At 40.4% G+C, this 18,668-nt stretch overlaps 1 long non-coding RNA gene across 1 annotated transcript; it reads right to left on the bottom strand.

Annotated features, from left to right (window-relative positions):
* Window positions 1-11,910: 11,910 nt before the first annotated feature.
* On the bottom strand, window positions 11,911-17,781 carry LOC117044713. Its single transcript, XR_004426313.1, has 2 exons — window positions 17,671-17,781; window positions 11,911-12,009 (listed from the first exon to the last, which is right to left on the bottom strand). It is a non-coding gene; the product is annotated as an uncharacterized LOC117044713 (long non-coding RNA).
* Window positions 17,782-18,668: the final 887 nt, after the last annotated feature.

The following is an 18,668-nucleotide window of genomic DNA, read 5'->3' as shown; positions in this document are numbered from 1 at the left end:
ACAGAGTGATCTATAAATCAGTCCCATTTTTTTACTGTTTCATGCCCTTCCATGCAATAGTCCTCCATCCTGCTGATTTCTTTCTGATGTTTTGCTTTCCTTTGAGCCTGTTGTTTCGCTACTTTCTGAGTAGTACTTCCATGAAGTGTTAAACCACTTCAAGAAAGTAGCACTAATGTAAATGGCTAATTACGTATAGCAAGCTTGACCACCTTTGACCTTTCTTTTCTTTGAGCTTCCCCTTTTTGGTATGTTGGGAACAGCTGTGTACACAAAGTAAATGCATGATATATCCTTGACATGGATATGTCAGTGCCAGTCCTCAGAATATTTAAGTGCAGGAGGACCTCAGGTGCATATAGCCACAGAAATGGAGCTTGTTTGTGATTCTGAGGGTCCCTTGGGTCATCCCAAGCTTCTCTACTCAAGAATGACCTAACAGAATAGTGCCTTGACCAAAAACCTATTTATATGTGGCCAGAAGTTTATATAGCACCTAGTTAATATGACACAGATTTCTAAGACATTTTAGGACTTCACTGCTTCCAGTCACTGTAGGCTTAATATGAATTTCAAATTCTCTGTCTACATACATTGAATATAATACCATGCACTAATCTTCTATGTAACAATCCATCCACCTATTTATTCCATGGAAGCTGGTTGAAACAACTTAATAAGGTGGCTATTCCATACAGTTGCTGTATCACATAGGGCAACTCACCCCACATAAAGCCACGATCATATGAACAGTTCCTCCAAGTATGGCTGCAACTCCTGTGAGCCATTTTAGAGGTTATGATCACGGTCAGCCAGACATTTATTACAGTCAACCAGTCAATAAGACAAAATACCAAAACAAAACAAAACACCACAACATAGCTGTGATGATTCCACTTGTTAGAAAATGACAGACTAAGGACTAACAACCAGCCATTCTAAGAGACGTGGCGACATTCAGATATTTTATCACTTTCTTGATAATGAATGCATTGATCCTCTCCGGGAAAATACTTGCGTAGGAGTATTAGGAAACTGGCTTATTCTGAATCAGACCTTTGGTCCAGCTCTTTGGACCTCTTATTATCTAGGACAGGGATGGGGAACCTGTGATCTTCAGATGTTGTTGGACCATAATTCCCACCATCATTCACCATTGGCTACATTCAATGGGGCTAATAGCAGTTATAATGCAACATCTGGAGGGCCAGAGGTTCCTTATCCCTGATCTCCAATATTCACCATAGCCTGTGATTGGCAAATCCAAAACTGAAAGAACTAAAGCTTTTGAATGGACTATTAAAATGTGCATGCCAACTGAATAATGGTTCTAAAAAAGAAGATGAAAGAAGAATCTGTACAAGAGTAAATCCTAATCACTGCTAATCAATTTTCCTTAGTGCTAACAAATATTTCTTGGGATGAGTAATCTTGCCTCTAACACTAATTTCACTGTTTGCTAATAAATCCCATTGGGTGTCAATAAATTTATTTCAACAATAGTACTAAGCTAAGTCACAGTAGGAATAAAATGTCCTTAGCAGAAAATTTCTAATGCAAACCACCCAGCAATTAGAAACAAATCCCTCTCTGGTAATATAGCAAACACTGAAAAAGCAATAAAAGAGTGGCTAGGTGGGAAGGGAGCATGTTTTACACTGTCTTTTTGTTCCTACGACACTCCTTGTGACTGATTTTTTTCCTTGAGGTATGACCCATTTTACACACTCTTTGTCTTGTTCTAAAATTGTCAGAAGAAACAAAATCTATAGTATCTACTTAGGTTGAATATATCACACTTGTTATCGTAGTACCTGAATGACTTATTTATTTTTAAAATGGCATGTGGGGGATATTTGTTTCACACTTGCATTCTGTTGTCTCAGTCAGAAGAGATTATTTCACAGCTATTATAGGAAGGCTAGTTTGGAAAAAGGAAAGGGGTTATAAAGTACAAAAATACAGTACACTAAAAGAAATCCACATCAGCCAATGGAACCCTTAAACTAATGGGTTCCACTTTGGGTAAGTTTTCATATATTTTTTTACCATTACCTCAGTCCAGACCCTGAGCGCACATACAATACACATAAAGGGGCTCTTGTATGTGTGGCCTTCCCTCTCAATTTCAAAGGAAGGAGTGGAATCACACGCTTCTGTGTGCACAACTCTGCCTCCTCCATTGATTAAAGATGGTAATATAATATTCTAGGTGCGGAAGCTCCTTTTATGCATTGAGGCAGAAGCTTTTCACCCAAAAGGAGCAGATCACCAGAGTGTTTTGTGCTCCTTGCTATTCTGGGGATATACAATGCTGCCAATTATAGGGATACTTCTGCTATGATACTGCAGGGGTATGACAGAAGGTGACATTTTTATCTATCGTGTTCTTTTGTGACCTTAGGGCAGGGGTAGTGTTCCCTTACATCCAGGCAAAAACACTCAACGGGTGTTTGAAGCGGTGGTGGGTGAGGGAGGCTGCATGTTCTGTGGAGAGTCCTTGAGAGCCGACTGGAAAAGTTTAGGGGGCTGCATTCAGCTCCTGGGCCTGAGGTACCTGACTCCTGCCTTAAGACATCCTTTGAAATTGGGCTAAGGATACCTTTTAGGATATCATGTGCTTTCTATGTGATATAAAATACACAGATGCACCACTGACATGTCAGCACTGCATGTGCATGGGTCGGCATGCACGGGAACTATATTCAGGTAAGATGGCAGCTGTGTGGAACCCTTACACATGGGTGTGAAGAGTGACAACTTTATATTGTGCAATTTTATAAGCTTGTGTGCAAATGCACTTTCAGTTGCTATCCTAATGTGCTGATGATCATAAGTAGCAAAAAAGATACCTGGCGATTAAGGCCACAGTCCTATGCCCATGGGCGGGGAGGGGTGGGGTGGGGTGGGGGCAGGGAGGGGCAGCTGCCCCCAAATCAATAAAAATACATAGCAAACTGAGATTCTGCCCCCCCCCCGAACAAAAATCCTGGACATGCGCATGTGCCTGGGAGAAGGTAGTACTGAAGGTAGTGGGACTTGTGTCTTAATAAGTAAAGATATTTAGGCTCATGCTGCACATTTCCCATTCTAATTTTCATTCTAAAGGACTTTATAATTGTTAACTTCTGTCTGATCATTTCAGAAAGAGCCAACTAGTAAAGGCAGAAAACCATTTTTTCAGCAGATAAAGAGTGATTGAATTGGCTGCTTCCACTTTTGTTAACTCAAAAACCAGCATTTTTGCAGCCTCGAACTTTGCATGGATTAGCAGCTTTGACATGTTTGAATAAATGTAGCTTATTAATAACAATAAATACCAATAATACATATTTATAGAGGCCTTTTTATCTTCAAAGTGTTTTACAAATATTAACTTGTAAATTAATTCTCGTGACACCCATGTGAGGTAAGCAATTATTATCAAAGAGTATAATGCATATATTCATGCATAGTATTTCATTCCCCACTAACTGCAAAACCTCAGACTTAATCAGGAATTTGGGATTGTTCATAGCTGAACATTGTTTTATCACCCAAAGTTCCATGCCTGCCATTTGCTTGCTCCAATCCACTACTTGCCGTCTTTATGTTACCTCCCTCCCAGCAAACAGATGGAATGAATTGGTAAGCAAAAATTCTAAAAGTCACAGGTTCTGTAGGACTCTTAGATCTGTGTGTATTTTTTGTGACATTGGATAGGTACTTCAAAGTACAGTCGTACCTTGGTTCTCGAATGGAATCCGTTCCTGAAGTCTGTTCAACTTCCGAAAACACTTGACAATCAAGGCGCAGCTTCCGATTGGCTGTCGGACCTTCGGGTTGCAAAGAACGTTCGCAAACCGGAACACTCACTTCCAGGTTTGCGGCGTTCGGGAGCCAAAATGTACAAGTACCAAGGCGTTCAACAACCAAGGTATGACTGTACGGCCAATTTATGCTAAGGGGAGGCTTCATTTCACTTGATAAACCTCTCAGTTGCATCATGAAAATGTGGGTTGTTGCTTAAAACAACAATAAAATTGTCTTTAGCTGAGAAAAGCTGAATAAATTAGGCATATTTACATATATTTACATATTCTGCTTCTGCCAGTAATTGGGAGTTGCAGACAGGCATTGTGGTGTAGTAGTTGGACTAGGAAATGGAAGATCAGGGTTCAACCCCATTTGGCCATGAAGCTCACTGAGTGACCCTGGGCCAGTCACAGCCTTTCAGCAAAACCTACTTCACTGTGGAATTGCGAGGATAAAATGAAGAGGAGATTCATGTATGTCTCCTTGGAAAAAAGTTGGGATATAAATGTATAATTTCACACACACCCAGTCACAGAAGCCCCACTTCCCAACTGCTAAAAATTCTGCCCAATCCTCCTCTGACTTCTCACTTTATCTGTTGAGGAGGGGCCCCAACCATTTGCAGTCTCTGGTAAATTCTTTGATCCATTGTTGTCTGAATGGGTCATTACCCCCAGGCTATCACCTCACAGAGAAGGCTAGTCCTGGCATAATTAGATATGGACACATGCTGATTCCGGAGGATTAGAAGTATCCAATACACAGCTTAAATACACACAGGGCTAGCAGTTTAAACACCCTGAGCCTTAATTTAATTCTAACACCTACTGAACCCAGTAATTTAGGGGAGTCTAGTAAAATATACTGATGTTTATGCTTGATATAAAAACTATGCAATACTGTCACTGTGTAAGAGGAGAATTACAAACAACCCTGCTTGTATAGAACATAAGCCCTCTGCACTGCTTGGAAGGGAGGAATGTAGCTAGCATTCTAGACGCATCTGTAACCATTAGCATAGCAACTATGGGATGAGGTGTAATGGTGTACAAGTCCTCCCTCAGGGACCAAAGACTTTATGGCAGTAATGAAGGAAGCTATGAAGCAGCATTTGCTGATCCTATTATTTCTGTCTATGAAATTCTAACCTTTCAGTTAACAAAGCATCAAAATGTGGTATGCGATTGTATGAATCGTGAGCATAACAAGTTGAAAAAGTGCAGAGCTAGCTTATTTTCATGCAAAAGCAGTAAACAAGTTTTCTACAGGTCCTTTGTGCACATTTCTGCAAGTCATTTTCTTCTTCTAAAAAGCCAGGACAAATATACATTTTTTTATTATATATATTTTAGAAGCACCCAGGGCCCCAATCTGTGATCAGAACCCTTATTATTTCAGACACCTTCAGCAGATACATAATAACATCATAGCCTGATACCTAATAAACAAATGTTTTTCCTTCAACAAACTTGCACTCTCAATGTTCACTGAAAGACAATGCATGGGCTATGCAAACAGACTGGGAGTTTATGGTTATTATAAGGTGTTATTAAGTATTAAACACAGATTACAGTAGTAAACAGAAAAGAGGCCAGTTGCACATTTTGTAAGATACTTGTGAAGGTTACGGAATGGGTAAACTTTAAAGAGAGTCCTGCAGAAGAGCACTGAAATAGTATAATGTATGATATTGACAGTGATTTTCAAGCATTCTGCCTTCGGGGGGGGGGGAGGTTTTTACATGAAGTTCCTGCTTGGTACCCCTATTTGTCTGCTACATCAACTGGAACATTCCAGGATGTGTGTTAGGATCAGTAGTGCTGTCAGGGCCGGACTTTAGGTCCCAATGAACAGAATGAGCAAGAAGACCTCCACCTGCAATAGGGCTGCCTATTTTGAATACACATTGCCATCTAAAACAGCACCCTCTGCTAGCCACATGACCCGGAAGCTGTCTGCGGACAAATGCCAGCTCCCTTGGCCAGTAAAGCAAGATGAGCGCTGCAACCCCAGAGTCATCCGTGACTGGACTTAATGGTTGGGGTCCCTTTACCTTTACCCTCAGCATCTTAGTGCCTTGCCCCCAACCTGTGTATTGGGCCTTAGCTCTAAATATGGACCTCATTCTCAGAAGTCAGGGTGTAATTAAAAATGAATGGTGACAGTACACAAATGTGTAAATCAAACTGAAAGCTGGAACTTGCTTCAAGAGATAATAAAGCCAACATATTCAGTAATTCAAGCCAAAATTTCATAGCACTTCTAATCTTATCAGGCAAAATTGCCCTGAAATAAGTGCAGTAGTAGTTCCGTGACACATTTGTCCAATTGTGTATGTCTTCCACTCTTGATAAATTAAAATAAATTAATGAACAGAAATGTTTATCTACTATAGTATTAAAATGTGTGTTTGTAAAAACCACATTAAAATTGGTCATGATCTTCAGGTCATTTCTCCAGGGCTAATTTTCCAGTCACTTTTCTTGAGAACTGCTGACCACTCAATGCTATACAGAGCACACCCTGATTCTCTACCTGTCCACTTGGCGGTTGAGGGATTGTTGGCTATGCATGGATTGCACAGGTCACAATTATGTTAGAGCCAACAATATTGTGTTGTATCTTAGAATCATAGAATTGTAGAGTTGGAAGGTACTCTGAGGGTCATCTACTCCAGTCCCTTGTAATGCAGGAATCTCAACTAAAGCATTCAAGACAGGTGGCCATCCAACCTCTGCTTAAAAACCTCCAATGAATGAGTCCACAGCCTTCCAAGGGAGTAAATTCCACTGTCAAGCAGCTCTTACAATCAGAAAGTTCTTCCTGTTGTTTAGTCAGAATCTCCCTTCTTGTAACTTAAAGCCATTGGTTTTGGTCCTACCCTCTGGAGCAGAAGAAAACAAGCTTGCTCCATCTTCCATGTGACAGCCCTTTAGATATCTGAAGATGGCTATCATATCTCTTCTCAGTCTCTTCTTATCCAGGCTAAACATACCCAACTTCCTCAACCGTTCCTCATCAGGCTTGGTTTCTAGACCCTTGATCATCTTGGTTGCCCTCCTCTGCACATGTTCCAGCTTGTCAACCTTCTTCTTACCGGTAAATTGCAGTGCCCAGAACTGGACACAGGACTCCAGGTGTGGTCTGACCAAGTCAGAGTAGAGTGGTACTATTACTTTCCTTCTATACATCTGCTTATGCAGCCTAAAATAGCATCACACTGTTGAATCATGTTAAGCTTGTGGTTCACTAATACCCCTAAATCAGGGGTCCCCAAACTAAGGCCCAGGGGCCGGATGCGGCCCAATTGCCTTCTAAATCCGGTCCGCGGATGGTCCAGGAATCAGCGTGTTTTTACATGAGTAGAATGTGTCCTTTTATTTAAAATGCATCTCTGGGTTATTTGTGGGGCCTGCCTGGTGTTTTTACATGAGTAGAATGTGTGCTTTTATTTAAAATGCATCTCTGGGTTATTTGTGGGGCATAGGAATTCGTTCATATTTTTTTTCAAAATATAGTCCGGCCCCCCACAAGGGACCGGTCTGAGGGACAGTGGACCGGTCCCCTGCTGAAAAAGTTTGCTGACCCCTGCCCTAAATCCTTTGCACATGTACTACTGGCAAACCCAGTGTCCCCTATCTTATATTTGTGCATCTGGTTCTTCCTGCCTTCATGCAAAACCTTGAATTCCGATTCTGTCTTCTTTGGCATTGGCTGCCTCTCCCAGTTTGGTGTCATGTGCAAATGTGATGAGCACCCCCTCAATACCTTTATCTAAGTCATTTATAAAGATATTGAACAACAATAGGCCCAGGACAAAACCCTGTGGCACCCCATTTGTCTCTTTTCCCCCAGGATGAGAAGAGCAATTAGTGAGCACTCTTTTGGTTTGGTCAGTCAACCAGTTACAAACCCACCTAACAGTTATCTTGTCCAGTCCACATTTTACCAGCTTCTTTGCAAGAATATCATGGGGCATTTTGTCAAAATCCTGATCCACTCAGCTTGTAACTGTATCAAAAGAAGAAATTAGATTTGTCTGGCATGATTTTGTTTTTGAGAAATCCATGCTAGGTCTTAGTATTCACAGCTTCCTTTTCTAAGTGCTCACAGAAACTGTTTAACTATCTGTTCTAGGTCCTTTCCTGGTATTGGCATCAAACTCACCAGTTGGTAGTTTGTTGACAATGCAGCTTTGGAGTTTTCTTTTTGCTTAAATTTGCCCCAGAAGTAAGCAGAGCTTGCAGATTTGTCCTGAGGGGCTATGGATTAAGAGAAATATTATATTTACTTCTATTATGGCAGCTTTCCCACTTTTGACTTCTTAGTGCAGTTGATAAAAACAGGCAGTATCCAACTGAACAGTTCTACTAGTCAAGGTCTTTTAGTTGTGCAATGAAACTTCCCTGCCCTCTCCTATCCCCTTGTACCCCCTAAGTATGTTATGGTTCCATTGTGCAGCTAAAATATTTTGATTAGCAGAAGTGTTTAGCTGGATACTACCCAATACATGCTTGTACCACAGAGAGACAAGACCCAGGGTGAGATGGGGTTGCAGCAGGAATAGCCAATGGGGTCTCCTTGCTATGTTGTTCAACTACAACCTCCATTAGCCACAGCCAGTATGATCAATTGTCTGGGATGAGGGGAGGTATAGACGAGCAACATCTGGAGGCTACCATGTTGCCTCTGTTAGAGTGCTGGAATAATATTGGAGAGACCCAAGTTGAAATTGTCATTTGGCCATGAATCTCCATGGAAGAACTTGAATCAGCGTACTCTTCCAGCCTGACCTACTTCACAGGGTAGTTGTGAGGGTAAAATGAGGTGATCATACTTGAGTTCCTTTGAAGAAATGTGGGATACAACTGCAATACATAAATAACAAATGTTTACATGTCACTAACAGTATGATGTGGAATCTTATCTGCAAGCATAGACTGAAAGCACTTCCCTCTCCCCACAAAAGTTATTCTCTGTATTCCTAGAAATGACACGCTATATTTAACTTTACAAGGCCTCTGGACAGATCCTCAAATATTCTAATAACAACACAAACATTAATATTTAAATACAACACCTCCTATGAGCTATAGAATGGTCATAACTGTGGACTGATCAACTGCTTTAAAAATTCTCTTTAGGAGTCAAGTGGGGAGGGAGATGCTGATATGATTGTCTCTTGTCATTGTAAAATTGGCGGCTGTTCGATGCAATATACATCCCTGGTAAAAACAGTTCAAGGAGGGGAGCAACTGCAGTGAAAATTAGTACTCTTATCCTAGCAATGAATGGTGCTATCAACAAAATTTGGGGGCAAAGCTTATAAAACTCTTTTACTTTCTGAAAACTGCAATGCGGCAATATTTAACTATGACTGTGGTCCTCACATACAGAGATGCCCTAAACAGATGTAACTGCTGCTGTTTTCTTAACCATAGTTGGTAGATTGCTGGTAGTGTATGGAGTCACACACTCCCATTCCCTCCTTCTTTTATAAATATAGATTCTCCCTCTCTTTTCCATTGTCTCTTTAGCTAGCAGTACATCTGCAATGATGCTCTTTGTGATTAATGCTAGCTTGGTTGCTCTTACAGGTTTACAAACCTATTTCTAATGCTGGTTAGAATCGAAACTATGGTTAGCTAGCATAGGAACCAACCCCTAGGGGCCAAGGTTCCTTTGCCTCCTCTCCATAAAATATTTGAGGGGGACCCCCCAAAGTTAATGGGCATTGCCATTCAAATGGTGTGTGTGTGTGTGCCATATTTTGTGATTATTTTATTTAAGTTGGTACCCCTGTTAGTTAGCAGTTATGGTGGACTGTTGTAGTGGGTTGTGTCCAATTAAGATGCACAAGGACATCTGCACAACAAAACTTTGTCTCCCTCTTCTCCCCCTGCACCCCACAAATCGGCCCCAGTGGGTTAGAAGAACCAGCAGAACCCAAACAGATGAAGAGGTCGAATGGAAGGAGAAGTTCTATTGGATGCAAACCAGTATTCCTTACAGGAGTTACTTAAGCCACATTTTCTGCAAAGCCTTGGACACAATGTCTTAATCCTCATTCTACTCAAGGGTAAGTCCCACAGAGTTTGCTGAAGCTTACTCCCAGGTAAGTGGGCAGTCTGAACAGTAGCATCTTTATTGACAAATGTAATGAAGAACAAACAGAAAGTGCCTACTCAGTACTTATCAATGATTTATCCCACCACATAGAAACCACAATCTGTGTGTATACTTTGGTGTGTGTACCTGCAAATTCCTGTATTACAGGGGGTTGGACTAGATGATCCTCAGGGTCTCTTCCAGTTCTAAAGTTCTGTGATTTTTTTGTTTCTATGATCGCTGACACTGTTGGTACCATCCTGCCCTTTTCTTGCCCTCCAAAACATTTATCAGTAGAAATGGTACAAAACTGGTTTGCATACAAAGTTGTTTTAATAGAAGGCATCACCATGTTGTACTTCATTTCTGAAATGGTGGTGGTGGAGGGGAGGAAGTCTGGCTTAAGTCATGTCTCCAAGCTCTTTGCTATATCCCACTTGTATGGCGGAGACACAGTGGTTGTGGTGACTAGAGATATTCTGAATTGAAGAAACTCTCATCTTACTACAGTGGTACCTTGGGTTAAGAACAGTCCAGTTTAAGAACAATTTGGTTTACAAACTCTGCAAAACCAGAAATAGCGTCTTGGTTTGAGAACTTTACCTCGGTCTAAGAATGGAATCCAAACAGTGGAAGGGCACCAGCGGCGGGAGCCCTCATTAGGGAAAGTGCGCCTCGGTTTAAGAACGGTTTTGGTTTAAGAACGGACTTCTGGAACAGATTAAGTTCATAAACTGAGGTATCACTGTATTTCACATTTCACTGATAACCCTAGAAACAAAGTTCCCATTACCATTAAGCAGAAATATTTTACATAGGAGCACTAGATGTGCACTATCTTTTCCTACAAAACTTTACTTTGTACTTATCTTATTGAGTATCCATTCATAAGAAGCAAGAGAAGGACATGTTCACTGTGTTAATATGCTTCATCAAGCTGTGTATTGGCCCAAAAGTGGTAGATATCGGTCAATGCAGAACTGCGTATTTTTAAATATACCGGTAATTTTTTTGTAAAAATAGAAAATATAAAGAATAAACAAACCCCCACACATCTGAAATAAAGGAATTGATTCTGTGCACTTAATTCCAGTAAACTAGTTATTACAAATGCTTTTATTTCTGCCCAGAATTCTATTGAGTATCATAAGAGAAACTAGTTCACTATTATGCAGTTTTCCATATATAAGGAAATGATGCAAAAGAGATAAGCCATTTTCAAAACAGATCAGCTTGTCTCTTTAGCAATGGAAAATGTCAGCCTAAAAATAACAAAGCTCTGTCTGTCCACATAGTTCTCTGCTTCACCTGCATGGCAGTCCTTGATCCCAGTCCATAAATCCTATGGGGAGGGTTTGTGTGACGTGTGTGTTCTGCATTACACCCAGTTGGTGTGATTATAAACCATAAATTGTGGCTATAATATTTGCATTGAATATGGAACCTGAGCTTAAACATGTTTACTTGGAAGAGAGTCCTACTCATCATATTTCTAGCATATATGTTTTAGATTACAGTATTTGTAATATATGTAATGGCATTTTGGGGAAGAAAGTGAATGTATTACAATAAACAGCTCAGCTCCCCCTAATGGTGTTACTAATGCATCTCTATCAACTTATGGGATATTCTCTGTTGATAAGATCCCTGCTGATGAACAGTAAAGCAGATTTGATGTTATGTGAATAATTGTAAGATTATTATTTAACATCAACATATTTTTTTAATCGAGCTCACATGGGGGTTACAATTCTATGATTCTATGATTTAAAGAAATTACAATAAGCCATTACTGGAATTTGCACATGAACAGAAAGAGGGGCATTAAATGCACTGATTATGTCATCATTTGGATTCCCCGTGGCATTGTTCTTGCTACAGCCTTTAGAAGACTGGGGTGAAATTTCCCAAGTCTGAATAATGGCATTCTGTCACTTAGTCTGAAATCTTCTCTTCCGCTCTCCAAATGGACAGAGCAATCTTCACTTTCTGTGTATCACTGTTGTGCTGCTGCTAAACAGATTGTATGTTTTCCCACAGAGTTGGTCTCATTTCACTAGTGGATAAAGCGATTCTTGCAAATAGCTTGCAAAATGATTTGGGATCCTTTGGGATGAAAGGCGTTATAAAAATGTGTAAAATTATTATTACCAGGGAGAAAGAAAGAAAAAACCCACCACTGTGTGTACTGTTTCTATCAAGCGGGGAATGGGGAGGTGACTGTTTTATGTTAATGAAATGCCTGTTTCACCCTTATTACACTGGAGAAACTGTGGGGAAAGAGTTTATCATGTGAAAATACAACACCCATGTTCCTACTATAATACAGCAGAGGCCAATGAGACATGTGGTAATCTAAGGAATGAGTGTTGATTGTTCAACTTAAAAGATGCTGGGAATGTGGAAGATGTATCTCACACTTAAAAACAAGAACAAAAAAAAACCATGGGAACTGCTTCAGCTTGATTTTGCCAGGTTTCTTGGGATTTGCAGTACATTCAGCAAAGCAATGGCATTGTTGAAGCACAACACATTGGAAAACGTAGGCCACACAAAGCTGCTGTTACTCTGTTAATTGGGCAAGCACAAAAATAAGTCAAGATGAAAACTTTGTTGCACTAAGATCTAGTTCACACTGAAGTAGTAAAGTCAAAGTGAAGATTTTGGATGACAAAGCTCCTCTAATTCTTCATTTTAGAGAGCAGGTGAGGGCTTACAGATTAAGGTTGTTCTCCCTGGCCTGTGGTCTCTGGGAGGGCACCAATGGGACCACAGAATCGCCAAATTCCCCACTTTGAGGGGAGAAAGAGAAGCTCATCCTCAGAACAGGAGATCTCTCCTCCATGAGGTTGTGGAAAGGTCAGCTCTCCTCCAGCGTTGGAGAGGTCAGGGAGGAAACATTCCTAGGGCACGTTGGGAAAGGGTTGTGGACCTTCAAGAGCTACCAACTTCCCATTTGCCTGACACACTCCTAGAATGGGATAGGTGGGGGGACAAACTACACCAGCCTTGGAGGTGACAGAGCTTGTTCTCTTTAATGTAAGGGAAACTGTTTCAAAAACAAAAAACTGGAATATGAGAAGTGGTTCATCTGCCTTTGGCTCTACCTCCATCTGTCCTCTTGGATTGCTCCACTCATGTTGTCAATAATGTGAGCCCACATCTGAATTGAGAAGTGCTGTAGCCCAGATCCATAACGTTTGCCACCTCAGTGAGAACTAAGCTATCTATCTAAAAATGTTCAGCAAGAAAAGTAAAAACATTTTTTTCAACCTTTGTTCCCTTGCATTAAGTTTGGCTGTTGAGATCAGAGTGAAGACTTTGGATGACAAAGCTCCTATTATTCACACTATAGAAATAAAAAGATTTGCACTTATGCAAATAGTTACAATACCTTGAAATAATGTTCTGCTAGCTAAATGTATTTTTCAATGTACTATTTAATTATGGATATGCTTGATTTAACACTTAGTACCAAAATGCTAAAATCTCAAAAGTGCTAAAGTCTACAGGAAGCACAATATTGCTGTATTGTGTGCAAAAGCATTTTAAGATTCTGATTCTGGGAGAGCTTTATTGAAAACAGTACTTACCTGTATTTTTCTGTCTATAAGACGCCCCCTATTTTTGGAGACCCAGATTTAAGAAAATGGGGGGGGGGGGGAATCTATCCATGTATAAGACGCCCCATAAATTTTGACATTATTTTTTAGGGGGAAAACCTAGTCTTATACACAGAAAAATACGGTCCTTGTCTCTGGGGCCCAGTGCTATCCAAGTGTGATACAGGAGAGAGAGGGCACTTTTGACACATAAACATTGAGCACAAGCTAGCTAAAATTATACACATTCAAGTCCCATTGATCTCAAAGAGAAATTTTTTGCATTTTTAAGTTGATTGACCTAACAAATTAATCAACTGTAATGGCCCCAGTTCATACACCTGGCATGAATAGCTACTATTAAGGCCCATTTAGAGTGCAATATCTGATGGGTACCACAATAGCTACTCCTGGTGTAGACAATGCTGAGCTAGATGGACCAAGGGTCTGATTTAGCATAAGGTGGCTTCCTAAACAGAATGGCAGCCTTAATTGTGTATCAATCATTTATTGCATTGGCATTAGAAGCTTTTGTAAATATTCATGGTCAATTAGGATATGGAAGATGAGCATGAACTTCACTTGGGGCATTTCAAATTTTGCAAGTGGTGCTATACCACTTTGCAAAAAAGAGCAAAGAGAAAGAGAGAAAGAAAGAAAGGAAGGAAGGAAGAAAGAAAGAACGATGTTTTTAAATGAATTTACAGATAAGCTTTTTTGCCTAAAAAGAAACAATACCAGAAACAAAGATGGATACTTAAAAGTTATATTGTGTTCCCTATCTTCTGATCATATCACATGTCCACCATGTCTACTTTTATATCTTTTAACTCCATATTTTTACTCTTTCACCCCTGCCTCTGTAATTTATTTGCTTCGTCTGATATATTCTGGCACACATTCAAATAACATAGCAGCTAAGTGAAATAGCATATACTTTCTACATTGCATTAACAGGAATTATTAAGTGGTATTACTGGGTGGTTTTTTTCTTGCGCACATGCGCATGTGCACACACAGTGGGGGAGAGAGAAATATGTTATCACTTCTGTATTTGAAATAGTAGTTTCATTTCGTTTTGAGAACTGCACATCTTTCATTCTTAGCTGGTAGGCTGACAAAACCAAAGCAACCTGGATAAAAATGAAGGGATTTCAACCACCGTGAAATACTGTGTGACATAACGGCCAACATAAAGCCATCATTCTCAATGTTTACATTGGTACTGATTCTTAACAGCACGATGTTAGCTCAATATAAAGCTATGCTTTTTCTAAAACAACTCAGGTACAAGGAGAGCCTTTAACAACCAATCATGTTCCAGGTCTATAAAGAATTACACTACCAATCCAAACTGACATGTACATTAAAGCTCACCTATGGGCACCTTAAATTTTTACTCAAAGCCAGGGATTTACTCATCCTGAGAAACACAACCCCACAATAGTTGTTATGTACATATATCATTCCAGAAATCAATGGATGTTCCAAGTGTTACAGTTCCGTACATATCCAATTGTTTTACAATTAACCCAATATGACACCTAAAGAGAAAATTTAAATAAGGGAACTCACATCTCACAGTGTAAATCAGCATGATGAAAAAGCAAGCATTGACAATGCTTAACAATTTGGCTGCTAGTACAACAGCCTGTTTCTTTGAAGTTATTTATGTCTCTGTAGAGTTGCAGCAAAGGCTGATGTATGCAAAGCCATAGTACTTAATGCCAGAACTGACTAGCTGCCAGCATGTTAGGGAAACAGTATTGTGAAGAGGATGTCCAAGGAAACCCAGGAGCACAACTCTATGTATGTTCACTCAAAGGTAAGTCCCTCGGAGTTTGCTGACTCCTGGGTAAATGGGTAGTCTAAATAGTAGTATATTGACTGAGAGAAGAACAAATAGAAAGTGCCTATTCGCTCCTTAGCAATGCTTTACATCCCACCCCCTTTTGGCTTGGAGACACTTTTACAGCTGCATTGGATTGTACAACCAGGTTCCACTTTAAAGTGGCTTCCCACATAGCAGCAATAAGTAAGACAATGTGATTCACTCAGAAAAAGCAAAACAAACCACAACCCCTGATCTGCAACACAACAATGTACAACTACTGCTGCTTTAGAATATTTCCCAATACTTGATAGCTAAACATACATACATTTGTTCTGAGTTAAGTGAACAATAGGGGCACAGTACAGAGTGAGAGTTCTTAAAGGAAGGAAGCCTCCTACGCCTGATGATGTGCTTTGAGGGCTTGTCCATCATGCTTGCAAATGACATTTATTATTTATTTATTTATTTATTTATTTATTTATTTATTTATTAATTATCGTGAATGAACTCCTGTCTTTTGTGTGTGCCCAGCTTGCAAGAGGTTATTGCCATCCTGAAACAAGTGAACTGGGAATTTGGCAGTCTGGTACTGGTACTGATAGATTCCACTTAACCACGAAATCACTTGATTTCAGGCCAAGCGTAATAAACAACAAACTCTTGCATTAACAAGTCAATAACTAGTGTGGCCCAGTGGATACAATGTTATGGCCACTTTACACATTTCATTTTTAGGGATACACCTAAAATGGTTTATGTATGCTTTAAAACTGCAGTATGTGAATGCGCCAAACATATATTTGGAAACACACACATCAGTCATTACTGGCTTCTTCTCTCTGAGTGTACACTTGACATCATTCCCAGACCCATCTCTGTGTAATGTGTGAAATGGCTCTTAAACTTGTGCTCAAGCTGCATTTCAGCTGTAGTCTCAAAAGCACTTTGTGGGATTAAAAAAAAAATCCACACAGAAATGACTTCTTATGCAGGAACTATGAATCTTTCTTGCAGATCAAATGCGACAATTGCATTCATTAGGGTTTTGTTCCATGTGCTTGTGCTGCGACAGGGCTAGCACCAGGTTGACAAGGCCCTGAGCACCAAGTTTACCAGAGTACGGATGACACTGGGCAGTGGCAGGCAGCAAAGGAGGCAGTCAGCAGCACAGCTCCAGCTGCGCTCCCTTGGCCCAGCATTGAAAAGAGAAGCACTACAGGGCAAGGCAATTGCAGCCAGCACCACTAACATCCTCTTTCTTAAACCCAATTCCTGTAGGCATTGTCCCCAATCGGTACATGGAGGATGGAACCAAAATGTTATATTAGGTAGGATCTATGTGTCTATGCCTTTAGGAACCATTTGGTCCATCTACTGTTCACACTGTCTGGCAACAACTCTAAAGGGCTATAGTCAGTGTCGGACCATCTGCTTTGGGTGCAGAAAGTCCCAGGTCCAATCTTCAGCATCTCCTGGTAGGGCTGGGAATGTCTCCTCTCTGAAACCCTCAACAGCTGCTGTCAGTTAAGTGTGGGCAATGCTGAGCTCAATGGAGCAGTGGTCTTGGACTGACTCCATACAAGGCAGTTTGTTTGTTTGTTTATTTATTTAAAGAGAAGGCTGGCATCAGGCAAGGTGGGTCCCCAGCCTCGCTAGGGTTGCCACTGTCCTCTTTTTCCAGGACACACCCTCTTTTTCATGGATAGAGTCGTCATAGCGAACCATAGTTAAAAGTGAAAGTTGGCAAATGTGCCCTCTTTTTTGCTCTTCAAAATATGGCAACCCTCTGCCCCACCATGCCAGGTGCTGGTGCTGTGCCTTTGCCAAAATTATCTGCAGTTCCAGAGAACTTACATACCACATTGATTCCCTCCACTCTTCCCTTGCCCCACCAGCTTATATCTTGCTTCCTGGAAGTGCTCTTGAAATGGCTTCCAAATGTTTAAAAATGCACAAATATGCTTGCACAGGGAGTAAAGAGACTGCATGCATGGCAATCAAATCAGGCAACCCACAGAGGACCACATTATATCCTGCAAAAGAGAACCTTCCATGGATCTCACTTCCTCTCAAACTTCCATTCTTAAGTATTATTGTGAAATCAATAAAAGAAAAGATGGTGTCAGCAACTAAAGTGTTATATAAAAGTTGCGTGTCTCACCTCCTGCACTGCAAATATGGACAAAGATAGCTTTTTATACAAGCATGGATAAAGGGTAGGGATAATTTGTTAGAGACACTTACTTAAATTGTGCACGACTCTTTGTGTCTGTTGTACATAAATATAGGTCAAACGGATTCCCTGAAATAATTGGTTGTGAATGACCTTACCTGAATTGCTGTTGCTTATGATTCATGGAGCTCCAGGCTGTTCGATGGTAAAAAGAGCAGAAAACTGGGCAAGGAACATAATCGTCAGATCATGTAGAAGAATAGCTGTCCATTGCTAAAGAAACAGATATAATAGGCCTTAAGTTTATTTTAGCTTTAGGATCATTTAAATCACAAGGATGGGGAACATATTATTTCACCATGTAAAAGCCACATGTTAAACAAGACAAATTTTAATGTGCCCTGAAAAAACAACAACACCATGCTGAATTTAACACCTTGGGGCAATTTCTGTATTAGCAATTATTCAGAAGTAATCTTTCACCTTTGATGTATCAGCATAGCTGTCAACCTTTCCCTTTTTGTGGGAAATTCCCTTAATATAGCATTGGGAAACAGCAGGGAGGGTTGACAGGAGAGCAAGTCTACAGCCAGAAACCCTGATGGCTGAGGTGGGCAAAAGGTACACTCCTCCCCCCAGTGGCTGCTTCAAGCAAAATAAAAATTTGGCAAGAGAGCTAGTCACATGACTCTACCACATACGGTAATGTGCAGTTTGACATTCAGGTAGTTGAACAGATTGGATAGCCTATATGTTTTCTTTTGTATTGCTGTAAGATTAGAGACATGTTGCATTTTTTTTAAAAAAGACACCAGAGTGTCAGAAAAAGATTGTGGAATTTCCCAGTCAGCCCCTTCCCCTGGAATCCAGAACTACAGACAAGAGCTTCGGTTCCCACTCTACCCCCACATTAAGCCCCAATGAGAGCCTTTTAAATGTGTCTGTGGGAAGGGCGGTTGTTCTTGCTTTGCTGTTTCGTTTTACTTATTTACTTGTTTTTATCCTGTATTTTATTCTGTGAGCTGCCTTGCAACCTTCAAATGAAGGGCACTATAGAAATCTAATAAATAAATGAATAAAACAAGAGGTTTGCTGCTTATCTTGTGTGTGTAGAAGATGTTGAGTGCCTAGGATAGTTTGTCCCAGGGCTCCTTGC

This window comes from Lacerta agilis, chromosome 3 (genome assembly GCF_009819535.1).
Source record: "Lacerta agilis isolate rLacAgi1 chromosome 3, rLacAgi1.pri, whole genome shotgun sequence".
In the NCBI taxonomy this organism is placed as follows: domain Eukaryota; kingdom Metazoa; phylum Chordata; class Lepidosauria; order Squamata; family Lacertidae; genus Lacerta; species Lacerta agilis.
This window is presented reverse-complemented; position numbering and strand designations above follow the sequence as displayed.